Here is an 18867-nt window from a genome sequence, read left to right as displayed (position 1 = left end):
GGGTCCTCCACGGGCTGCAGGGCTTACCTTCTCCACCATGGCCTTCTCCGTAGGCTGCAGGGGAACCTCTGCTGTGCTGTGGTCTTCTCCGTGGGCTGCAGTGGAATCTCTGCTCTGGTGCCTGGACTACCGCCTCCCCCTTCTTCTTCCCCGACCATGGTGTCTGCGGGGCTGGCTTCTCACACCGTTTGGTTCCCCAACGCCTATCCCAGTGTGGCAGTTGTGCCCTTTTTCAAATGCGTTTTGACAGAAGCTCCAGCAGCTTTGTCGATGGGCTCGGTTTTGGCCAGCACTGGGTCCATTTTGGAGCTGGCTGGAAGCAGCCCTATCTGGCACGGAGCGGGCCCGTGGGTCTTATCTGACCGAGGCCACGCATGCAGCCTCCTGGCTACCGAAACCAGGGCATGGATGCCAATGCACAGCGTGAGTCTTTGCCTTGCTAAATGGCGTGCCCTGCTCGTCCCTCATCAAGAAATCCAGGCGAGCTGCTGGAAGAGAGCGAAACGGAGAAGGCCTTGATGCTGTTCAGCGCTGTTCAGCAAAGAGCTGCAACACTGGTGTGTTATCAACGCTGTGCTGGCCACAAGCCCCCAGCCACGCGGGCTGCTGTGCAGAAAATGAAGTCCATCCCGGCCAAAGCCAGTACAATGTACGTGGAAGTACTTTCCAGGCTTAGCGTCTCTGTCACCTCCCAGGGATCGTGGAGGGGCTGACCGGCCTGTAGTTCCCCAGGTCCTCCCTCTTGCCCTTCTTGAAAATAGGAGTGGCATTTGATTTCTTCCAGTCTTTGGGCACTTCCCCCAGTTTCGGTGACTGGTCAAAGATGGGTGGAGAGTGTCCTCGCACTGACATCTGCCAGCTCCGTCGGCACCCATGGGTGCCTGCCGTCAGGGCCCACGACTTACGCGTGTCCAGCTGGCGCAGGTGTTCCCTGACCTGACCCTCTTCCATCAAGGGTATGCCTGCCTGGCCCCAGGCTCGATCCCCCTCATCTCTGGCACCTGGCGTTCCCGAAGGCCGGTCGTGCTAGTAAAAGAGGAGGCGAAGGCGGCGTTCAGCCTTTTCCAATGTCCTGTGCGACCAGGTCCCCCGCCTCATTCAGCAGGGGGCCCAAATTTTCCCTGGTCTTCCTTTTCTCACCTATGTCATTACAGAAACCCTTCCTGCTGCCGCCGTTAACATCGCTCGCCAGAATCAATTCCACTGGGGCCTCCGCGTTCCAAATGGCATCTCTGCGTGCTCGGGCAGCGTCCCTGTAGTCCTGCCAGGTGACCTGTCCCTGCTTCCAGCCTCTGTATGCTTTTATTTCATGCCTGAGTTTTGCCAGGAGGTCCTTGTTCATCCCTGCAGGTCTCATGGCATTTTTGCCTGGCCACCTCTGGCCCCTGGAACGATACCATGTGTTTGTGCCTGAGCAGCTCACCCGCGGCCTCCATATCCATGAATTAGCACGGGAGCGGAGACAAGGAGCTCACATGCAGGTGCTTATTTTCACAGAATCACAGAATCATAGAATGGTTTGCGTTGGAAGGCACATTTAAAGGTCGTCTGGCCCAGCCCCCCTGCGATGAGGAGGGCCATCTTCAACCAGATGAGGTTGCTCAAGGCCCGGTCCGACCTGACCTTGAATGTTTCCACGGATGGGGCATCTCCCACCTCTCTGGGTGAGCTGTTCCAGTGTTTCACCACCCTCGCCGTAAAACATTTCTTCCTTATATCTAGCCTGAATGTACCCTCCCTTAGTTTAAACCCGTTACTCCTGGTCCTAGCACTGCAGGCCCTGCTAAAAAGTCTCTCCCCGTCTTTCTCCTAAGCGCCCTTGAAGCACTGAAAGGCCGCAAGAAGGTCTCCCCGCAGCCTTCTCTTCTCCAGGCGGAACAAGCCCAACCCTCTCGGCCTGTCCTCGTAGGAGAGGGGCTCCAGCCCTCGCATCATTTCTGTGGCCGTTTTGTGCACCCCTGAACTGAGGCGGGAGGAATGCCACCTCGTGTGCATTTGTGGCAGGCGTGTGAGATAGCCGAGTCCCCTTCCAGCCGCAAGCCTACAGAGCCAGGATGAGACAGCTCAGCTGACCTAGCTGAATCCCTTTCCTCTGCAAGGGTAAAGGAGATCCCTGCGTGTCACTGCCTGGGAGCCGTGTCGGTTGACGTGTCGTGGTTTAACCCCAGCCAGCAGCTAAGCACCGTGCAGCCGCTCGCTCACTGCCCCTGCCCTGGTGGGATGGGGGGCTAGGATCGGAGGAGTAAGAGTGAGAAAACTCCTGCGTCGAGATAAGAACAGTTTACGAATTGAAATAAAGTAAAATAGTAACGATAATAATAATGATGAGCCAGTGGAAGCAGGGACAGTGCTGTGTCCTGGGAAGAGTAGAGGGAAGCTGCCTGGTTGTGTAGGGAAGGGGGTCAGGAAGGCCAAGGCGCAGCTGGAGCTGAATTTGGCAAGGGATGTAAAGACTAACAAGAAGGGCTTCTACAGGTATGTCAACCAGAAAAGGCAGGTTAAAGGAAGCGTACCCCCCCTGTGATGAACAAGAACGGCGACCTAGTATCAACAGGCGAGGAGACAGCGGAGGTGCTCGACAACTTCTTTGCCTCAGTCTTCACCGGCAACCTCTCTCCTTGCCCCTCCCGAGTCGACGGACCGCAAGATGGGGCCCAGGGGGGCAAAGCCCCTCCCGCTGTAAGGGAAGTTCCGTTTCGAGACCACCTGAGGAACGTGAATGTGCACAAGTCTATGGGACCTGATGAGATGCATCGCAGAGTCCTGAGGGAACTGGCTGATGGAGTTGCCAAGGCACTCTCCATGACATTTGACAAGTGATGGCAGTCAGGTGAAGTCCCTGGTGACTGGAAGAAGGGGAATGTTGTGCCCATTTTTAAAAAGGGAAGAAAGGAGGACCCTGGGAAGTACCGCCCTGTCAGCCTCACCTCTGTGCCTGGGAAGATCATGGAACAGATCCTCCTAGAAGCTACGCTCAAGCCCATGGAAGACAGGGAGGTGATTTGAGACAGGCAGCACGGCTTCACCAAGGGCAAGTCCTGCCTGACCAAGCCAGTGGCTTTCTATGAAGGAGTGGCTGCATCAGTGGGCAAGGGAAAAGCCACGGGTGTCATCTCTTTGGACTCCTGTAAAGCGTTCGCCACAGTCCCCCACAACACCCTTCTCTCTAAATTGGGGAGATACGGGTTTGATGGGTGGGCTGTTCGGTGGATAGGGAATGGGGTAGTGTTCTACGGCTCGATGTCCGCATGGAGACCGGTGACAAGTGGAGTCCCTCAGGGGCCCGTACTGGGACCGGTGCCGTTTCAGATCTTCCTCAGTGACATAGAGAGCGGGATCGAGTGCACCCTCAGCAAGTTTGCCGACGACACCAAGCCGAGCGGTGCAGTTGACACGCCAGAAGGACGAGATGTCGTCCAAAGGGACCCGGACAAGCTGGAGAGGTGGGCCTGTGCGACCCTCGTGAGGTTCACCGAGGCCAAGTGCAAGGTCGTGCACCTGGGACGGGGCAACCCCCGATATCAATGCAGGCTGGGGGGACGAAGGCATTGGGAGCAGCCCTGCGGAGAAAGACTTGGGGGTACGGGTGGATGAAAAGCTGGACATGAGCCGGCAATGTGCGCTTGCAGCCCAGAAAGCCGACCGTATGCCGGGCTGCATCAAAAGAAGCGTGGGCAGCAGGTCGAGGGAGGGGATTCTGCCCCTCTAGTCTGCTCTGGTGAGACGTCACGCGGAGCACTGCGTCCAGCTCTGGAGCCCTCAGCAGAAGAAGGACATGGAGCCGTTGGAGCGGGTCCAGAGGAGGGCCACAAAAATGATGCGAGGGCTGGAGCCCCTCTCCTACGAGGCCAGGCTGAGAGAGTTGGGGTTGTTCCGCCTGGAGAAGAGAAGGCTGCGGGGAGACCTTCTTGTGGCCTTTCAGTGCTTCAAGGGGGCTTATGAGAAAGACGGGGAGAGACTTTTTAGCAGGGCCTGTAGTGCTAGGTCAAGGAGTAATGGTTTTAAACTGAAGAGGAATAGATTTAGAGTGGATATAAGGAAGAAATTGTTTCCAATGAGGGTGGTGAAGCACTGGAAGGCGTTGCCCAGAGAGGCAGTGGAGGCCCCATCCCTGGAAACATTCCAGGTCAGGTTGGACGGGTCTCTGAGCAACCCGATCTGGTTAAAGCTGTCCCTGCTCACTGCAGGGGGGTTGGGCTAGATGACCTCTAAAGGTCCCTTCCGACCCAAAGCATCTGTCACTGTGTTCGTGACGGGCGGGCAGGGTTCTGTAGCAGCTCGAGGTTGCAAGAGGGGAGCCCAGCAGCTGGCTGGAGCTCACGAGCAGGACTGTCTTCCTCAGTGCAGGGCCCGATGTCTGCGAGGGGCTGCAGCTGGTCTGGAGAGTCCGGTGTGGTGGGTGAGTGTATTTGGGCACAGCCCTGCCAGCTGTCCTGGGCACATCAGCGGTGTGCCTGCGACGGAGCTCCGGAGGGAGGCTGCTGCCGTTCAGGCCTCAGGTCCAGGGAGTGCGTGTCCCCGGGACTGGGGGGACGGTGGCCTGTGGTCCGGGAACCGAGGGCCAGGTGAGGGAGGGGCGTGAGGATGGGAGCAGTGTGCACACCATGAGGAATGACAAAGAGGAGAGAGAGAAGGTCTTTGCGGAGACCCCACGAAGGAGAGCTCCCAGTTGCTGTGGAGCAGGGAAGGAGGGGCAGGTGGAGAGCCCGCCAAAGCAGCAGCGAATGGAGAGTCCTGCCCAGGGGAAGGCTGTGGGCTTGTGGTGCAAGAGGAAGGCTCCTTCTACGGCACAGATGTGCAGCTGCAGAGCAGGGGCAGCGCTCTGGCAAGAGGCGAAGGAGCAAGGAGGGCCGGGGCAGGCTGGAATGTGGCAGGCAGGCTGTGCAAAAGCGGTGAGGGAGAAAAGCATTGCTGAAGCCCGGGGTTGAACCAGGGACCTTTAGATCTTCAGTCTAACGCTCTCCCAGCTGAGCTACTCCAGCCCTGCCCCAGCAGCCCTTGTCCCTGTGGCACCCGTGCCAGGCCAGAGGCTGACGGGCACGAGGAGCGTTGCTGGGGCAGGTTCGCAGGGAGAAGCTGTGCCCAGCCCTGGGCAGAGGGGCCCTGGCCTCTCTCTGCCTCCATGGCCAGGTGGGCTCCAGATTTGGGTGGATGGCAGCTTGCACCGGGCATGCCAAAACGCGTGTGGGACTTGAGCGCAAACGTGACGGTGGCAAAGCGAGTGGGCAGGCCGGGCAGGTGTAACCGCAAAGGCTGACGGTGGAAGAGGTGTGGGGCTGTTGGAAGACCTTGTCTCCTTCCCTGGCCATGGAAGGCCTCCTCCCCACCCTCTCTTTCCCCAGCTCAACTTCCCTCCTTTGCTCCCAACTCTTCTACCTCGTCCCTGCCGAGCAGCGCCAGGGGATGGGGAATGGGGGTTGTGGTCGGCCCACAGCGGTTCCTGTCTGCTGCTCCTTCCTTCTTTCTCACACTGTCCCCATGGGGTCCCTCCTACAGGCTACAGTCCCTCGAGGTGAACCCGCTCCACTGTGGGCTCTTCACAGGCCACAGTTCTCTCGGGAATTATCCACTTTCTCTGGTGCTGGGTCCTCCACGGGCTGCAGGGCTTACCTTCTCCACCATGGCCTTCTCCGTAGGCTGCAGGGGAACCTCTGCTGTGCTGTGGTCTTCTCCGTGGGCTGCAGTGGAATCTCTGCTCTGGTGCCTGGACTACCGCCTCCCCCTTCTTCTTCCCCGACCATGGTGTCTGCGGGGCTGGCTTCTCACACCGTTTGGTTCCCCAACGCCTATCCCAGTGTGGCAGTTGTGCCCTTTTTCAAATGCGTTTTGACAGAAGCTCCAGCAGCTTTGTCGATGGGCTCGGTTTTGGCCAGCACTGGGTCCATTTGGAGCTGGCTGGAAGCAGCCCTATCTGGCACGGAGCGGGCCCGTGGGTCTTATCTGACCGAGGCCACGCATGCAGCCTCCTGGCTACCGAAACCAGGGCATGGATGCCAATGCACAGCGTGAGTCTTTGCCTTGCTAAATGGCGTGCCCTGCTCGTCCCTCATCAAGAAATCCAGGCGAGCTGCTGGAAGAGAGCGAAACGGAGAAGGCCTTGATGCTGTTCAGCGCTGTTCAGCAAAGAGCTGCAACACTGGTGTGTTATCAACGCTGTGCTGGCCACAAGCCCCCAGCCACGCGGGCTGCTGTGCAGAAAATGAAGTCCATCCCGGCCAAAGCCAGTACAATGTACGTGGAAGTACTTTCCAGGCTTAGCGTCTCTGTCACCTCCCAGGGATCGTGGAGGGGCTGACCGGCCTGTAGTTCCCCAGGTCCTCCCTCTTGCCCTTCTTGAAAATAGGAGTGGCATTTGATTTCTTCCAGTCTTTGGGCACTTCCCCCAGTTTCGGTGACTGGTCAAAGATGGGTGGAGAGTGTCCTCGCACTGACATCTGCCAGCTCCGTCGGCACCCATGGGTGCCTGCCGTCAGGGCCCACGACTTACGCGTGTCCAGCTGGCGCAGGTGTTCCCTGACCTGACCCTCTTCCATCAAGGGTATGCCTGCCTGGCCCCAGGCTCGATCCCCCTCATCTCTGGCACCTGGCGTTCCCGAAGGCCGGTCGTGCTAGTAAAAGAGGAGGCGAAGGCGGCGTTCAGCCTTTTCCAATGTCCTGTGCGACCAGGTCCCCCGCCTCATTCAGCAGGGGGCCCAAATTTTCCCTGGTCTTCCTTTTCTCACCTATGTCATTACAGAAACCCTTCCTGCTGCCGCCGTTAACATCGCTCGCCAGAATCAATTCCACTGGGGCCTCCGCGTTCCAAATGGCATCTCTGCGTGCTCGGGCAGCGTCCCTGTAGTCCTGCCAGGTGACCTGTCCCTGCTTCCAGCCTCTGTATGCTTTTATTTCATGCCTGAGTTTTGCCAGGAGGTCCTTGTTCATCCCTGCAGGTCTCATGGCATTTTTGCCTGGCCACCTCTGGCCCCTGGAACGATACCATGTGTTTGTGCCTGAGCAGCTCACCCGCGGCCTCCATATCCATGAATTAGCACGGGAGCGGAGACAAGGAGCTCACATGCAGGTGCTTATTTTCACAGAATCACAGAATCATAGAATGGTTTGCGTTGGAAGGCACATTTAAAGGTCGTCTGGCCCAGCCCCCCTGCGATGAGGAGGGCCATCTTCAACCAGATGAGGTTGCTCAAGGCCCGGTCCGACCTGACCTTGAATGTTTCCACGGATGGGGCATCTCCCACCTCTCTGGGTGAGCTGTTCCAGTGTTTCACCACCCTCGCCGTAAAACATTTCTTCCTTATATCTAGCCTGAATGTACCCTCCCTTAGTTTAAACCCGTTACTCCTGGTCCTAGCACTGCAGGCCCTGCTAAAAAGTCTCTCCCCGTCTTTCTCCTAAGCGCCCTTGAAGCACTGAAAGGCCGCAAGAAGGTCTCCCCGCAGCCTTCTCTTCTCCAGGCGGAACAAGCCCAACCCTCTCGGCCTGTCCTCGTAGGAGAGGGGCTCCAGCCCTCGCATCATTTCTGTGGCCGTTTTGTGCACCCCTGAACTGAGGCGGGAGGAATGCCACCTCGTGTGCATTTGTGGCAGGCGTGTGAGATAGCCGAGTCCCCTTCCAGCCGCAAGCCTACAGAGCCAGGATGAGACAGCTCAGCTGACCTAGCTGAATCCCTTTCCTCTGCAAGGGTAAAGGAGATCCCTGCGTGTCACTGCCTGGGAGCCGTGTCGGTTGACGTGTCGTGGTTTAACCCCAGCCAGCAGCTAAGCACCGTGCAGCCGCTCGCTCACTGCCCCTGCCCTGGTGGGATGGGGGGCTAGGATCGGAGGAGTAAGAGTGAGAAAACTCCTGCGTCGAGATAAGAACAGTTTACGAATTGAAATAAAGTAAAATAGTAACGATAATAATAATGATGAGCCAGTGGAAGCAGGGACAGTGCTGTGTCCTGGGAAGAGTAGAGGGAAGCTGCCTGGTTGTGTAGGGAAGGGGGTCAGGAAGGCCAAGGCGCAGCTGGAGCTGAATTTGGCAAGGGATGTAAAGACTAACAAGAAGGGCTTCTACAGGTATGTCAACCAGAAAAGGCAGGTTAAAGGAAGCGTACCCCCCCTGTGATGAACAAGAACGGCGACCTAGTATCAACAGGCGAGGAGACAGCGGAGGTGCTCGACAACTTCTTTGCCTCAGTCTTCACTGGCAACCTCTCTCCTTGCCCCTCCCGAGTCGACGGACCGCAAGATGGGGCCCAGGGGGGCAAAGCCCCTCCCGCTGTAAGGGAAGTTCCGTTTCAAGACCACCTGAGGAACGTGAATGTGCACAAGTCTATGGGACCTGATGAGATGCATCGCAGAGTCCTGAGGGAACTGGCTGATGGAGTTGCCAAGGCACTCTCCATGACATTTGACAAGTGATGGCAGTCAGGTGAAGTCCCTGGTGACTGGAAGAAGGGGAATGTTGTGCCCATTTTTAAAAAGGGAAGAAAGGAGGACCCTGGGAAGTACCGCCCTGTCAGCCTCACCTCTGTGCCTGGGAAGATCATGGAACAGATCCTCCTAGAAGCTACGCTCAAGCCCATGGAAGACAGGGAGGTGATTTGAGACAGGCAGCACGGCTTCACCAAGGGCAAGTCCTGCCTGACCAAGCCAGTGGCTTTCTATGAAGGAGTGGCTGCATCAGTGGGCAAGGGAAAAGCCACGGGTGTCATCTCTTTGGACTCCTGTAAAGCGTTCGCCACAGTCCCCCACAACACCCTTCTCTCTAAATTGGGGAGATACGGGTTTGATGGGTGGGCTGTTCGGTGGATAGGGAATGGGGTAGTGTTCTACGGCTCGATGTCCGCATGGAGACCGGTGACAAGTGGAGTCCCTCAGGGGCCCGTACTGGGACCGGTGCCGTTTCAGATCTTCCTCAGTGACATAGAGAGCGGGATCGAGTGCACCCTCAGCAAGTTTGCCGACGACACCAAGCCGAGCGGTGCAGTTGACACGCCAGAAGGACGAGATGTCGTCCAAAGGGACCCGGACAAGCTGGAGAGGTGGGCCTGTGCGACCCTCGTGAGGTTCACCGAGGCCAAGTGCAAGGTCGTGCACCTGGGACGGGGCAACCCCCGATATCAATGCAGGCTGGGGGGATGAAGGCATTGGGAGCAGCCCTGCGGAGAAAGACTTGGGGGTACGGGTGGATGAAAAGCTGGACATGAGCCGGCAATGTGCGCTTGCAGCCCAGAAAGCCGACCGTATGCCGGGCTGCATCAAAAGAAGCGTGGGCAGCAGGTCGAGGGAGGGGATTCTGCCCCTCTAGTCTGCTCTGGTGAGACGTCACGCGGAGCACTGCGTCCAGCTCTGGAGCCCTCAGCAGAAGAAGGACATGGAGCCGTTGGAGCGGGTCCAGAGGAGGGCCACAAAAATGATGCGAGGGCTGGAGCCCCTCTCCTACGAGGCCAGGCTGAGAGAGTTGGGGTTGTTCCGCCTGGAGAAGAGAAGGCTGCGGGGAGACCTTCTTGTGGCCTTTCAGTGCTTCAAGGGGGCTTATGAGAAAGACGGGGAGAGACTTTTTAGCAGGGCCTGTAGTGCTAGGTCAAGGAGTAATGGTTTTAAACTGAAGAGGAATAGATTTAGAGTGGATATAAGGAAGAAATTGTTTCCAATGAGGGTGGTGAAGCACTGGAAGGCGTTGCCCAGAGAGGCAGTGGAGGCCCCATCCCTGGAAACATTCCAGGTCAGGTTGGACGGGTCTCTGAGCAACCCGATCTGGTTAAAGCTGTCCCTGCTCACTGCAGGGGGGTTGGGCTAGATGACCTCTAAAGGTCCCTTCCGACCCAAAGCATCTGTCACTGTGTTCGTGACGGGCGGGCAGGGTTCTGTAGCAGCTCGAGGTTGCAAGAGGGGAGCCCAGCAGCTGGCTGGAGCTCACGAGCAGGACTGTCTTCCTCAGTGCAGGGCCCGATGTCTGCGAGGGGCTGCAGCTGGTCTGGAGAGTCCGGTGTGGTGGGTGAGTGTATTTGGGCACAGCCCTGCCAGCTGTCCTGGGCACATCAGCGGTGTGCCTGCGACGGAGCTCCGGAGGGAGGCTGCTGCCGTTCAGGCCTCAGGTCCAGGGAGTGCGTGTCCCCGGGACTGGGGGGACGGTGGCCTGTGGTCCGGGAACCGAGGGCCAGGTGAGGGAGGGGCGTGAGGATGGGAGCAGTGTGCACACCATGAGGAATGACAAAGAGGAGAGAGAGAAGGTCTTTGCGGAGACCCCACGAAGGAGAGCTCCCAGTTGCTGTGGAGCAGGGAAGGAGGGGCAGGTGGAGAGCCCGCCAAAGCAGCAGCGAATGGAGAGTCCTGCCCAGGGGAAGGCTGTGGGCTTGTGGTGCAAGAGGAAGGCTCCTTCTACGGCACAGATGTGCAGCTGCAGAGCAGGGGCAGCGCTCTGGCAAGAGGCGAAGGAGCAAGGAGGGCCGGGGCAGGCTGGAATGTGGCAGGCAGGCTGTGCAAAAGCGTGAGGGAGAAAAGCATTGCTGAAGCCCGGGGTTGAACCAGGGACCTTTAGATCTTCAGTCTAACGCTCTCCCAGCTGAGCTACTCCAGCCCTGCCCCAGCAGCCCTTGTCCCTGTGGCACCCGTGCCAGGCCAGAGGCTGACGGGCACGAGGAGCGTTGCTGGGGCAGGTTCGCAGGGAGAAGCTGTGCCCAGCCCTGGGCAGAGGGGCCCTGGCCTCTCTCTGCCTCCATGGCCAGGTGGGCTCCAGATTTGGGTGGATGGCAGCTTGCACCGGGCATGCCAAAACGCGTGTGGGACTTGAGCGCAAACGTGACGGTGGCAAAGCGAGTGGGCAGGCCGGGCAGGTGTAACCGCAAAGGCTGACGGTGGAAGAGGTGTGGGGCTGTTGGAAGACCTTGTCTCCTTCCCTGGCCATGGAAGGCCTCCTCCCCACCCTCTCTTTCCCCAGCTCAACTTCCCTCCTTTGCTCCCAACTCTTCTACCTCGTCCCTGCCGAGCAGCGCCAGGGGATGGGGAATGGGGGTTGTGGTCGGCCCACAGCGGTTCCTGTCTGCTGCTCCTTCCTTCTTTCTCACACTGTCCCCATGGGGTCCCTCCTACAGGCTACAGTCCCTCGAGGTGAACCCGCTCCACTGTGGGCTCTTCACAGGCCACAGTTCTCTCGGGAATTATCCACTTTCTCTGGTGCTGGGTCCTCCACGGGCTGCAGGGCTTACCTTCTCCACCATGGCCTTCTCCGTAGGCTGCAGGGGAACCTCTGCTGTGCTGTGGTCTTCTCCGTGGGCTGCAGTGGAATCTCTGCTCTGGTGCCTGGACTACCGCCTCCCCCTTCTTCTTCCCCGACCATGGTGTCTGCGGGGCTGGCTTCTCACACCGTTTGGTTCCCCAACGCCTATCCCAGTGTGGCAGTTGTGCCCTTTTTCAAATGCGTTTTGACAGAAGCTCCAGCAGCTTTGTCGATGGGCTCGGTTTTGGCCAGCACTGGGTCCATTTTGGAGCTGGCTGGAAGCAGCCCTATCTGGCACGGAGCGGGCCCGTGGGTCTTATCTGACCGAGGCCACGCATGCAGCCTCCTGGCTACCGAAACCAGGGCATGGATGCCAATGCACAGCGTGAGTCTTTGCCTTGCTAAATGGCGTGCCCTGCTCGTCCCTCATCAAGAAATCCAGGCGAGCTGCTGGAAGAGAGCGAAACGGAGAAGGCCTTGATGCTGTTCAGCGCTGTTCAGCAAAGAGCTGCAACACTGGTGTGTTATCAACGCTGTGCTGGCCACAAGCCCCCAGCCACGCGGGCTGCTGTGCAGAAAATGAAGTCCATCCCGGCCAAAGCCAGTACAATGTACGTGGAAGTACTTTCCAGGCTTAGCGTCTCTGTCACCTCCCAGGGATCGTGGAGGGGCTGACCGGCCTGTAGTTCCCCAGGTCCTCCCTCTTGCCCTTCTTGAAAATAGGAGTGGCATTTGATTTCTTCCAGTCTTTGGGCACTTCCCCCAGTTTCGGTGACTGGTCAAAGATGGGTGGAGAGTGTCCTCGCACTGACATCTGCCAGCTCCGTCGGCACCCATGGGTGCCTGCCGTCAGGGCCCACGACTTACGCGTGTCCAGCTGGCGCAGGTGTTCCCTGACCTGACCCTCTTCCATCAAGGGTATGCCTGCCTGGCCCCAGGCTCGATCCCCCTCATCTCTGGCACCTGGCGTTCCCGAAGGCCGGTCGTGCTAGTAAAAGAGGAGGCGAAGGCGGCGTTCAGCCTTTTCCAATGTCCTGTGCGACCAGGTCCCCCGCCTCATTCAGCAGGGGGCCCAAATTTTCCCTGGTCTTCCTTTTCTCACCTATGTCATTACAGAAACCCTTCCTGCTGCCGCCGTTAACATCGCTCGCCAGAATCAATTCCACTGGGGCCTCCGCGTTCCAAATGGCATCTCTGCGTGCTCGGGCAGCGTCCCTGTAGTCCTGCCAGGTGACCTGTCCCTGCTTCCAGCCTCTGTATGCTTTTATTTCATGCCTGAGTTTTGCCAGGAGGTCCTTGTTCATCCCTGCAGGTCTCATGGCATTTTTGCCTGGCCACCTCTGGCCCCTGGAACGATACCATGTGTTTGTGCCTGAGCAGCTCACCCGCGGCCTCCATATCCATGAATTAGCACGGGAGCGGAGACAAGGAGCTCACATGCAGGTGCTTATTTTCACAGAATCACAGAATCATAGAATGGTTTGCGTTGGAAGGCACATTTAAAGGTCGTCTGGCCCAGCCCCCCTGCGATGAGGAGGGCCATCTTCAACCAGATGAGGTTGCTCAAGGCCCGGTCCGACCTGACCTTGAATGTTTCCACGGATGGGGCATCTCCCACCTCTCTGGGTGAGCTGTTCCAGTGTTTCACCACCCTCGCCGTAAAACATTTCTTCCTTATATCTAGCCTGAATGTACCCTCCCTTAGTTTAAACCCGTTACTCCTGGTCCTAGCACTGCAGGCCCTGCTAAAAAGTCTCTCCCCGTCTTTCTCCTAAGCGCCCTTGAAGCACTGAAAGGCCGCAAGAAGGTCTCCCCGCAGCCTTCTCTTCTCCAGGCGGAACAAGCCCAACCCTCTCGGCCTGTCCTCGTAGGAGAGGGGCTCCAGCCCTCGCATCATTTCTGTGGCCGTTTTGTGCACCCCTGAACTGAGGCGGGAGGAATGCCACCTCGTGTGCATTTGTGGCAGGCGTGTGAGATAGCCGAGTCCCCTTCCAGCCGCAAGCCTACAGAGCCAGGATGAGACAGCTCAGCTGACCTAGCTGAATCCCTTTCCTCTGCAAGGGTAAAGGAGATCCCTGCGTGTCACTGCCTGGGAGCCGTGTCGGTTGACGTGTCGTGGTTTAACCCCAGCCAGCAGCTAAGCACCGTGCAGCCGCTCGCTCACTGCCCCTGCCCTGGTGGGATGGGGGGCTAGGATCGGAGGAGTAAGAGTGAGAAAACTCCTGCGTCGAGATAAGAACAGTTTACGAATTGAAATAAAGTAAAATAGTAACGATAATAATAATGATGAGCCAGTGGAAGCAGGGACAGTGCTGTGTCCTGGGAAGAGTAGAGGGAAGCTGCCTGGTTGTGTAGGGAAGGGGGTCAGGAAGGCCAAGGCGCAGCTGGAGCTGAATTTGGCAAGGGATGTAAAGACTAACAAGAAGGGCTTCTACAGGTATGTCAACCAGAAAAGGCAGGTTAAAGGAAGCGTACCCCCCCTGTGATGAACAAGAACGGCGACCTAGTATCAACAGGCGAGGAGACAGCGGAGGTGCTCGACAACTTCTTTGCCTCAGTCTTCACCGGCAACCTCTCTCCTTGCCCCTCCCGAGTCGACGGACCGCAAGATGGGGCCCAGGGGGGCAAAGCCCCTCCCGCTGTAAGGGAAGTTCCGTTTCGAGACCACCTGAGGAACGTGAATGTGCACAAGTCTATGGGACCTGATGAGATGCATCGCAGAGTCCTGAGGGAACTGGCTGATGGAGTTGCCAAGGCACTCTCCATGACATTTGACAAGTGATGGCAGTCAGGTGAAGTCCCTGGTGACTGGAAGAAGGGGAATGTTGTGCCCATTTTTAAAAAGGGAAGAAAGGAGGACCCTGGGAAGTACCGCCCTGTCAGCCTCACCTCTGTGCCTGGGAAGATCATGGAACAGATCCTCCTAGAAGCTACGCTCAAGCCCATGGAAGACAGGGAGGTGATTTGAGACAGGCAGCACGGCTTCACCAAGGGCAAGTCCTGCCTGACCAAGCCAGTGGCTTTCTATGAAGGAGTGGCTGCATCAGTGGGCAAGGGAAAAGCCACGGGTGTCATCTCTTTGGACTCCTGTAAAGCGTTCGCCACAGTCCCCCACAACACCCTTCTCTCTAAATTGGGGAGATACGGGTTTGATGGGTGGGCTGTTCGGTGGATAGGGAATGGGGTAGTGTTCTACGGCTCGATGTCCGCATGGAGACCGGTGACAAGTGGAGTCCCTCAGGGGCCCGTACTGGGACCGGTGCCGTTTCAGATCTTCCTCAGTGACATAGAGAGCGGGATCGAGTGCACCCTCAGCAAGTTTGCCGACGACACCAAGCCGAGCGGTGCAGTTGACACGCCAGAAGGACGAGATGTCGTCCAAAGGGACCCGGACAAGCTGGAGAGGTGGGCCTGTGCGACCCTCGTGAGGTTCACCGAGGCCAAGTGCAAGGTCGTGCACCTGGGACGGGGCAACCCCCGATATCAATGCAGGCTGGGGGGACGAAGGCATTGGGAGCAGCCCTGCGGAGAAAGACTTGGGGGTACGGGTGGATGAAAAGCTGGACATGAGCCGGCAATGTGCGCTTGCAGCCCAGAAAGCCGACCGTATGCCGGGCTGCATCAAAAGAAGCGTGGGCAGCAGGTCGAGGGAGGGGATTCTGCCCCTCTAGTCTGCTCTGGTGAGACGTCACGCGGAGCACTGCGTCCAGCTCTGGAGCCCTCAGCAGAAGAAGGACATGGAGCCGTTGGAGCGGGTCCAGAGGAGGGCCACAAAAATGATGCGAGGGCTGGAGCCCCTCTCCTACGAGGCCAGGCTGAGAGAGTTGGGGTTGTTCCGCCTGGAGAAGAGAAGGCTGCGGGGAGACCTTCTTGTGGCCTTTCAGTGCTTCAAGGGGGCTTATGAGAAAGACGGGGAGAGACTTTTTAGCAGGGCCTGTAGTGCTAGGTCAAGGAGTAATGGTTTTAAACTGAAGAGGAATAGATTTAGAGTGGATATAAGGAAGAAATTGTTTCCAATGAGGGTGGTGAAGCACTGGAAGGCGTTGCCCAGAGAGGCAGTGGAGGCCCCATCCCTGGAAACATTCCAGGTCAGGTTGGACGGGTCTCTGAGCAACCCGATCTGGTTAAAGCTGTCCCTGCTCACTGCAGGGGGGTTGGGCTAGATGACCTCTAAAGGTCCCTTCCGACCCAAAGCATCTGTCACTGTGTTCGTGACGGGCGGGCAGGGTTCTGTAGCAGCTCGAGGTTGCAAGAGGGGAGCCCAGCAGCTGGCTGGAGCTCACGAGCAGGACTGTCTTCCTCAGTGCAGGGCCCGATGTCTGCGAGGGGCTGCAGCTGGTCTGGAGAGTCCGGTGTGGTGGGTGAGTGTATTTGGGCACAGCCCTGCCAGCTGTCCTGGGCACATCAGCGGTGTGCCTGCGACGGAGCTCCGGAGGGAGGCTGCTGCCGTTCAGGCCTCAGGTCCAGGGAGTGCGTGTCCCCGGGACTGGGGGGACGGTGGCCTGTGGTCCGGGAACCGAGGGCCAGGTGAGGGAGGGGCGTGAGGATGGGAGCAGTGTGCACACCATGAGGAATGACAAAGAGGAGAGAGAGAAGGTCTTTGCGGAGACCCCACGAAGGAGAGCTCCCAGTTGCTGTGGAGCAGGGAAGGAGGGGCAGGTGGAGAGCCCGCCAAAGCAGCAGCGAATGGAGAGTCCTGCCCAGGGGAAGGCTGTGGGCTTGTGGTGCAAGAGGAAGGCTCCTTCTACGGCACAGATGTGCAGCTGCAGAGCAGGGGCAGCGCTCTGGCAAGAGGCGAAGGAGCAAGGAGGGCCGGGGCAGGCTGGAATGTGGCAGGCAGGCTGTGCAAAAGCGTGAGGGAGAAAAGCATTGCTGAAGCCCGGGGTTGAACCAGGGACCTTTAGATCTTCAGTCTAACGCTCTCCCAGCTGAGCTACTCCAGCCCTGCCCCAGCAGCCCTTGTCCCTGTGGCACCCGTGCCAGGCCAGAGGCTGACGGGCACGAGGAGCGTTGCTGGGGCAGGTTCGCAGGGAGAAGCTGTGCCCAGCCCTGGGCAGAGGGGCCCTGGCCTCTCTCTGCCTCCATGGCCAGGTGGGCTCCAGATTTGGGTGGATGGCAGCTTGCACCGGGCATGCCAAAACGCGTGTGGGACTTGAGCGCAAACGTGACGGTGGCAAAGCGAGTGGGCAGGCCGGGCAGGTGTAACCGCAAAGGCTGACGGTGGAAGAGGTGTGGGGCTGTTGGAAGACCTTGTCTCCTTCCCTGGCCATGGAAGGCCTCCTCCCCACCCTCTCTTTCCCCAGCTCAACTTCCCTCCTTTGCTCCCAACTCTTCTACCTCGTCCCTGCCGAGCAGCGCCAGGGGATGGGGAATGGGGGTTGTGGTCGGCCCACAGCGGTTCCTGTCTGCTGCTCCTTCCTTCTTTCTCACACTGTCCCCATGGGGTCCCTCCTACAGGCTACAGTCCCTCGAGGTGAACCCGCTCCACTGTGGGCTCTTCACAGGCCACAGTTCTCTCGGGAATTATCCACTTTCTCTGGTGCTGGGTCCTCCACGGGCTGCAGGGCTTACCTTCTCCACCATGGCCTTCTCCGTAGGCTGCAGGGGAACCTCTGCTGTGCTGTGGTCTTCTCCGTGGGCTGCAGTGGAATCTCTGCTCTGGTGCCTGGACTACCGCCTCCCCCTTCTTCTTCCCCGACCATGGTGTCTGCGGGGCTGGCTTCTCACACCGTTTGGTTCCCCAACGCCTATCCCAGTGTGGCAGTTGTGCCCTTTTTCAAATGCGTTTTGACAGAAGCTCCAGCAGCTTTGTCGATGGGCTCGGTTTTGGCCAGCACTGGGTCCATTTTGGAGCTGGCTGGAAGCAGCCCTATCTGGCACGGAGCGGGCCCGTGGGTCTTATCTGACCGAGGCCACGCATGCAGCCTCCTGGCTACCGAAACCAGGGCATGGATGCCAATGCACAGCGTGAGTCTTTGCCTTGCTAAATGGCGTGCCCTGCTCGTCCCTCATCAAGAAATCCAGGCGAGCTGCTGGAAGAGAGCGAAACGGAGAAGGCCTTGACGCTGTTCAGCGCTGTTCAGCACTGTTCAGCAAAGAGCTGCAACACTGGTGTGTTATCAACGCTGTGCTGGCCACAAGCCCCCAGCCACGCGGGCTGCTGTGCAGAAAATGAAGTCCATCCCGGCCAAAGCCAGTACAATGTACGTGGAAGTACTTTCCAGGCTTAGCGTCTCTGTCACCTCCCAGGGATCGTGGAGGGGCTGACCGGCCTGTAGTTCCCCAGGTCCTCCCTCTTGCCCTTCTTGAAAATAGGAGTGGCATTTGATTTCTTCCAGTCTTTGGGCACTTCCCCCAGTTTCGGTGACTGGTCAAAGATGGGTGGAGAGTGTCCTCGCACTGACATCTGCCAGCTCCGTTGGCACCCATGGGTGCCTGCCGTCAGGGCCCACGACTTACGCGTGTCCAGCTGGCGCAGGTGTTCCCTGACCTGACCCTCTTCCATCAAGGGTATGCCTGCCTGGCCCCAGGCTCGATCCCCCTCATCTCTGGCACCTGGCGTTCCCGAAGGCCGGTCGTGCTAGTAAAAGAGGAGGCGAAGGCGGCGTTCAGCCTTTTCCAATGTCCTGTGCGACCAGGTCCCCCGCCTCATTCAGCAGGGGGCCCAAATTTTCCCTGGTCTTCCTTTTCTCACCTATGTCATTACAGAAACCCTTCCTGCTGCCGCCGTTAACATCGCTCGCCAGAATCAATTCCACTGGGGCCTCCGCGTTCCAAATGGCATCTCTGCGTGCTCGGGCAGCGTCCCTGTAGTCCTGCCAGGTGACCTGTCCCTGCTTCCAGCCTCTGTATGCTTTTATTTCATGCCTGAGTTTTGCCAGGAGGTCCTTGTTCATCCCTGCAGGTCTCATGGCATTTTTGCCTGGCCACCTCTGGCCCCTGGAACGATACCATGTGTTTGTGCCTGAGCAGCTCACCCGCGGCCTCCATATCCATGAATTAGCACGGGAGCGGAGACAAGGAGCTCACATGCAGGTGCTTATTTTCACAGAATCACAGAATCATAGAATGGTTTGCGTTGGAAGGCACATTTAAAGGTCGTCTGGCCCAGCCCCCCTGCGATGAGGAGGGCCATCTTCAACCAGATGAGGTTGCTCAAGGCCCGGTCCGACCTGACCTTGAATGTTTCCACGGATGGGGCATCTCCCACCTCTCTGGGTGAGCTGTTCCAGTGTTTCACCACCCTCGCCGTAAAACATTTCTTCCTTATATCTAGCCTGAATGTACCCTCCCTTAGTTTAAACCCGTTACTCCTGGTCCTAGCACTGCAGGCCCTGCTAAAAAGTCTCTCCCCGTCTTTCTCCTAAGCGCCCTTGAAGCACTGAAAGGCCGCAAGAAGGTCTCCCCGCAGCCTTCTCTTCTCCAGGCGGAACAAGCCCAACCCTCTCGGCCTGTCCTCGTAGGAGAGGGGCTCCAGCCCTCGCATCATTTCTGTGGCCGTTTTGTGCACCCCTGAACTGAGGCGGGAGGAATGCCACCTCGTGTGCATTTGTGGCAGGCGTGTGAGATAGCCGAGTCCCCTTCCAGCCGCAAGCCTACAGAGCCAGGATGAGACAGCTCAGCTGACCTAGCTGAATCCCTTTCCTCTGCAAGGGTAAAGGAGAT

The 18867-nt window shown here is 58.3% G+C and overlaps 3 non-coding genes and 1 pseudogene across 3 annotated transcripts; all 4 read right to left on the bottom strand.

The window, feature by feature from the left end:
* LOC142596361 (uncharacterized) overlaps nt 1-18867 on the bottom strand; it is a 488757-nt pseudogene that overhangs the window by 170596 nt on the left and 299294 nt on the right.
* Nucleotides 4910-4982, bottom strand: TRNAF-GAA (transfer RNA phenylalanine (anticodon GAA)). Its single transcript has one exon. It is a non-coding gene; the product is annotated as a tRNA-Phe (tRNA).
* TRNAF-GAA (transfer RNA phenylalanine (anticodon GAA)) lies at nt 10491-10563 on the bottom strand. The gene has a single exon. It is a non-coding gene; the product is annotated as a tRNA-Phe (tRNA).
* Nucleotides 16073-16145, bottom strand: TRNAF-GAA (transfer RNA phenylalanine (anticodon GAA)). Its single transcript has one exon. It is a non-coding gene; the product is annotated as a tRNA-Phe (tRNA).

The sequence above is a fragment of the Pelecanus crispus genome, chromosome 31, assembly GCF_030463565.1.
Source record: "Pelecanus crispus isolate bPelCri1 chromosome 31, bPelCri1.pri, whole genome shotgun sequence".
In the NCBI taxonomy this organism is placed as follows: domain Eukaryota; kingdom Metazoa; phylum Chordata; class Aves; order Pelecaniformes; family Pelecanidae; genus Pelecanus; species Pelecanus crispus.
The sequence above is the reverse complement of the archived record's forward strand: the minus strand, read 5'-3'. Positions and strand labels throughout refer to the sequence as shown.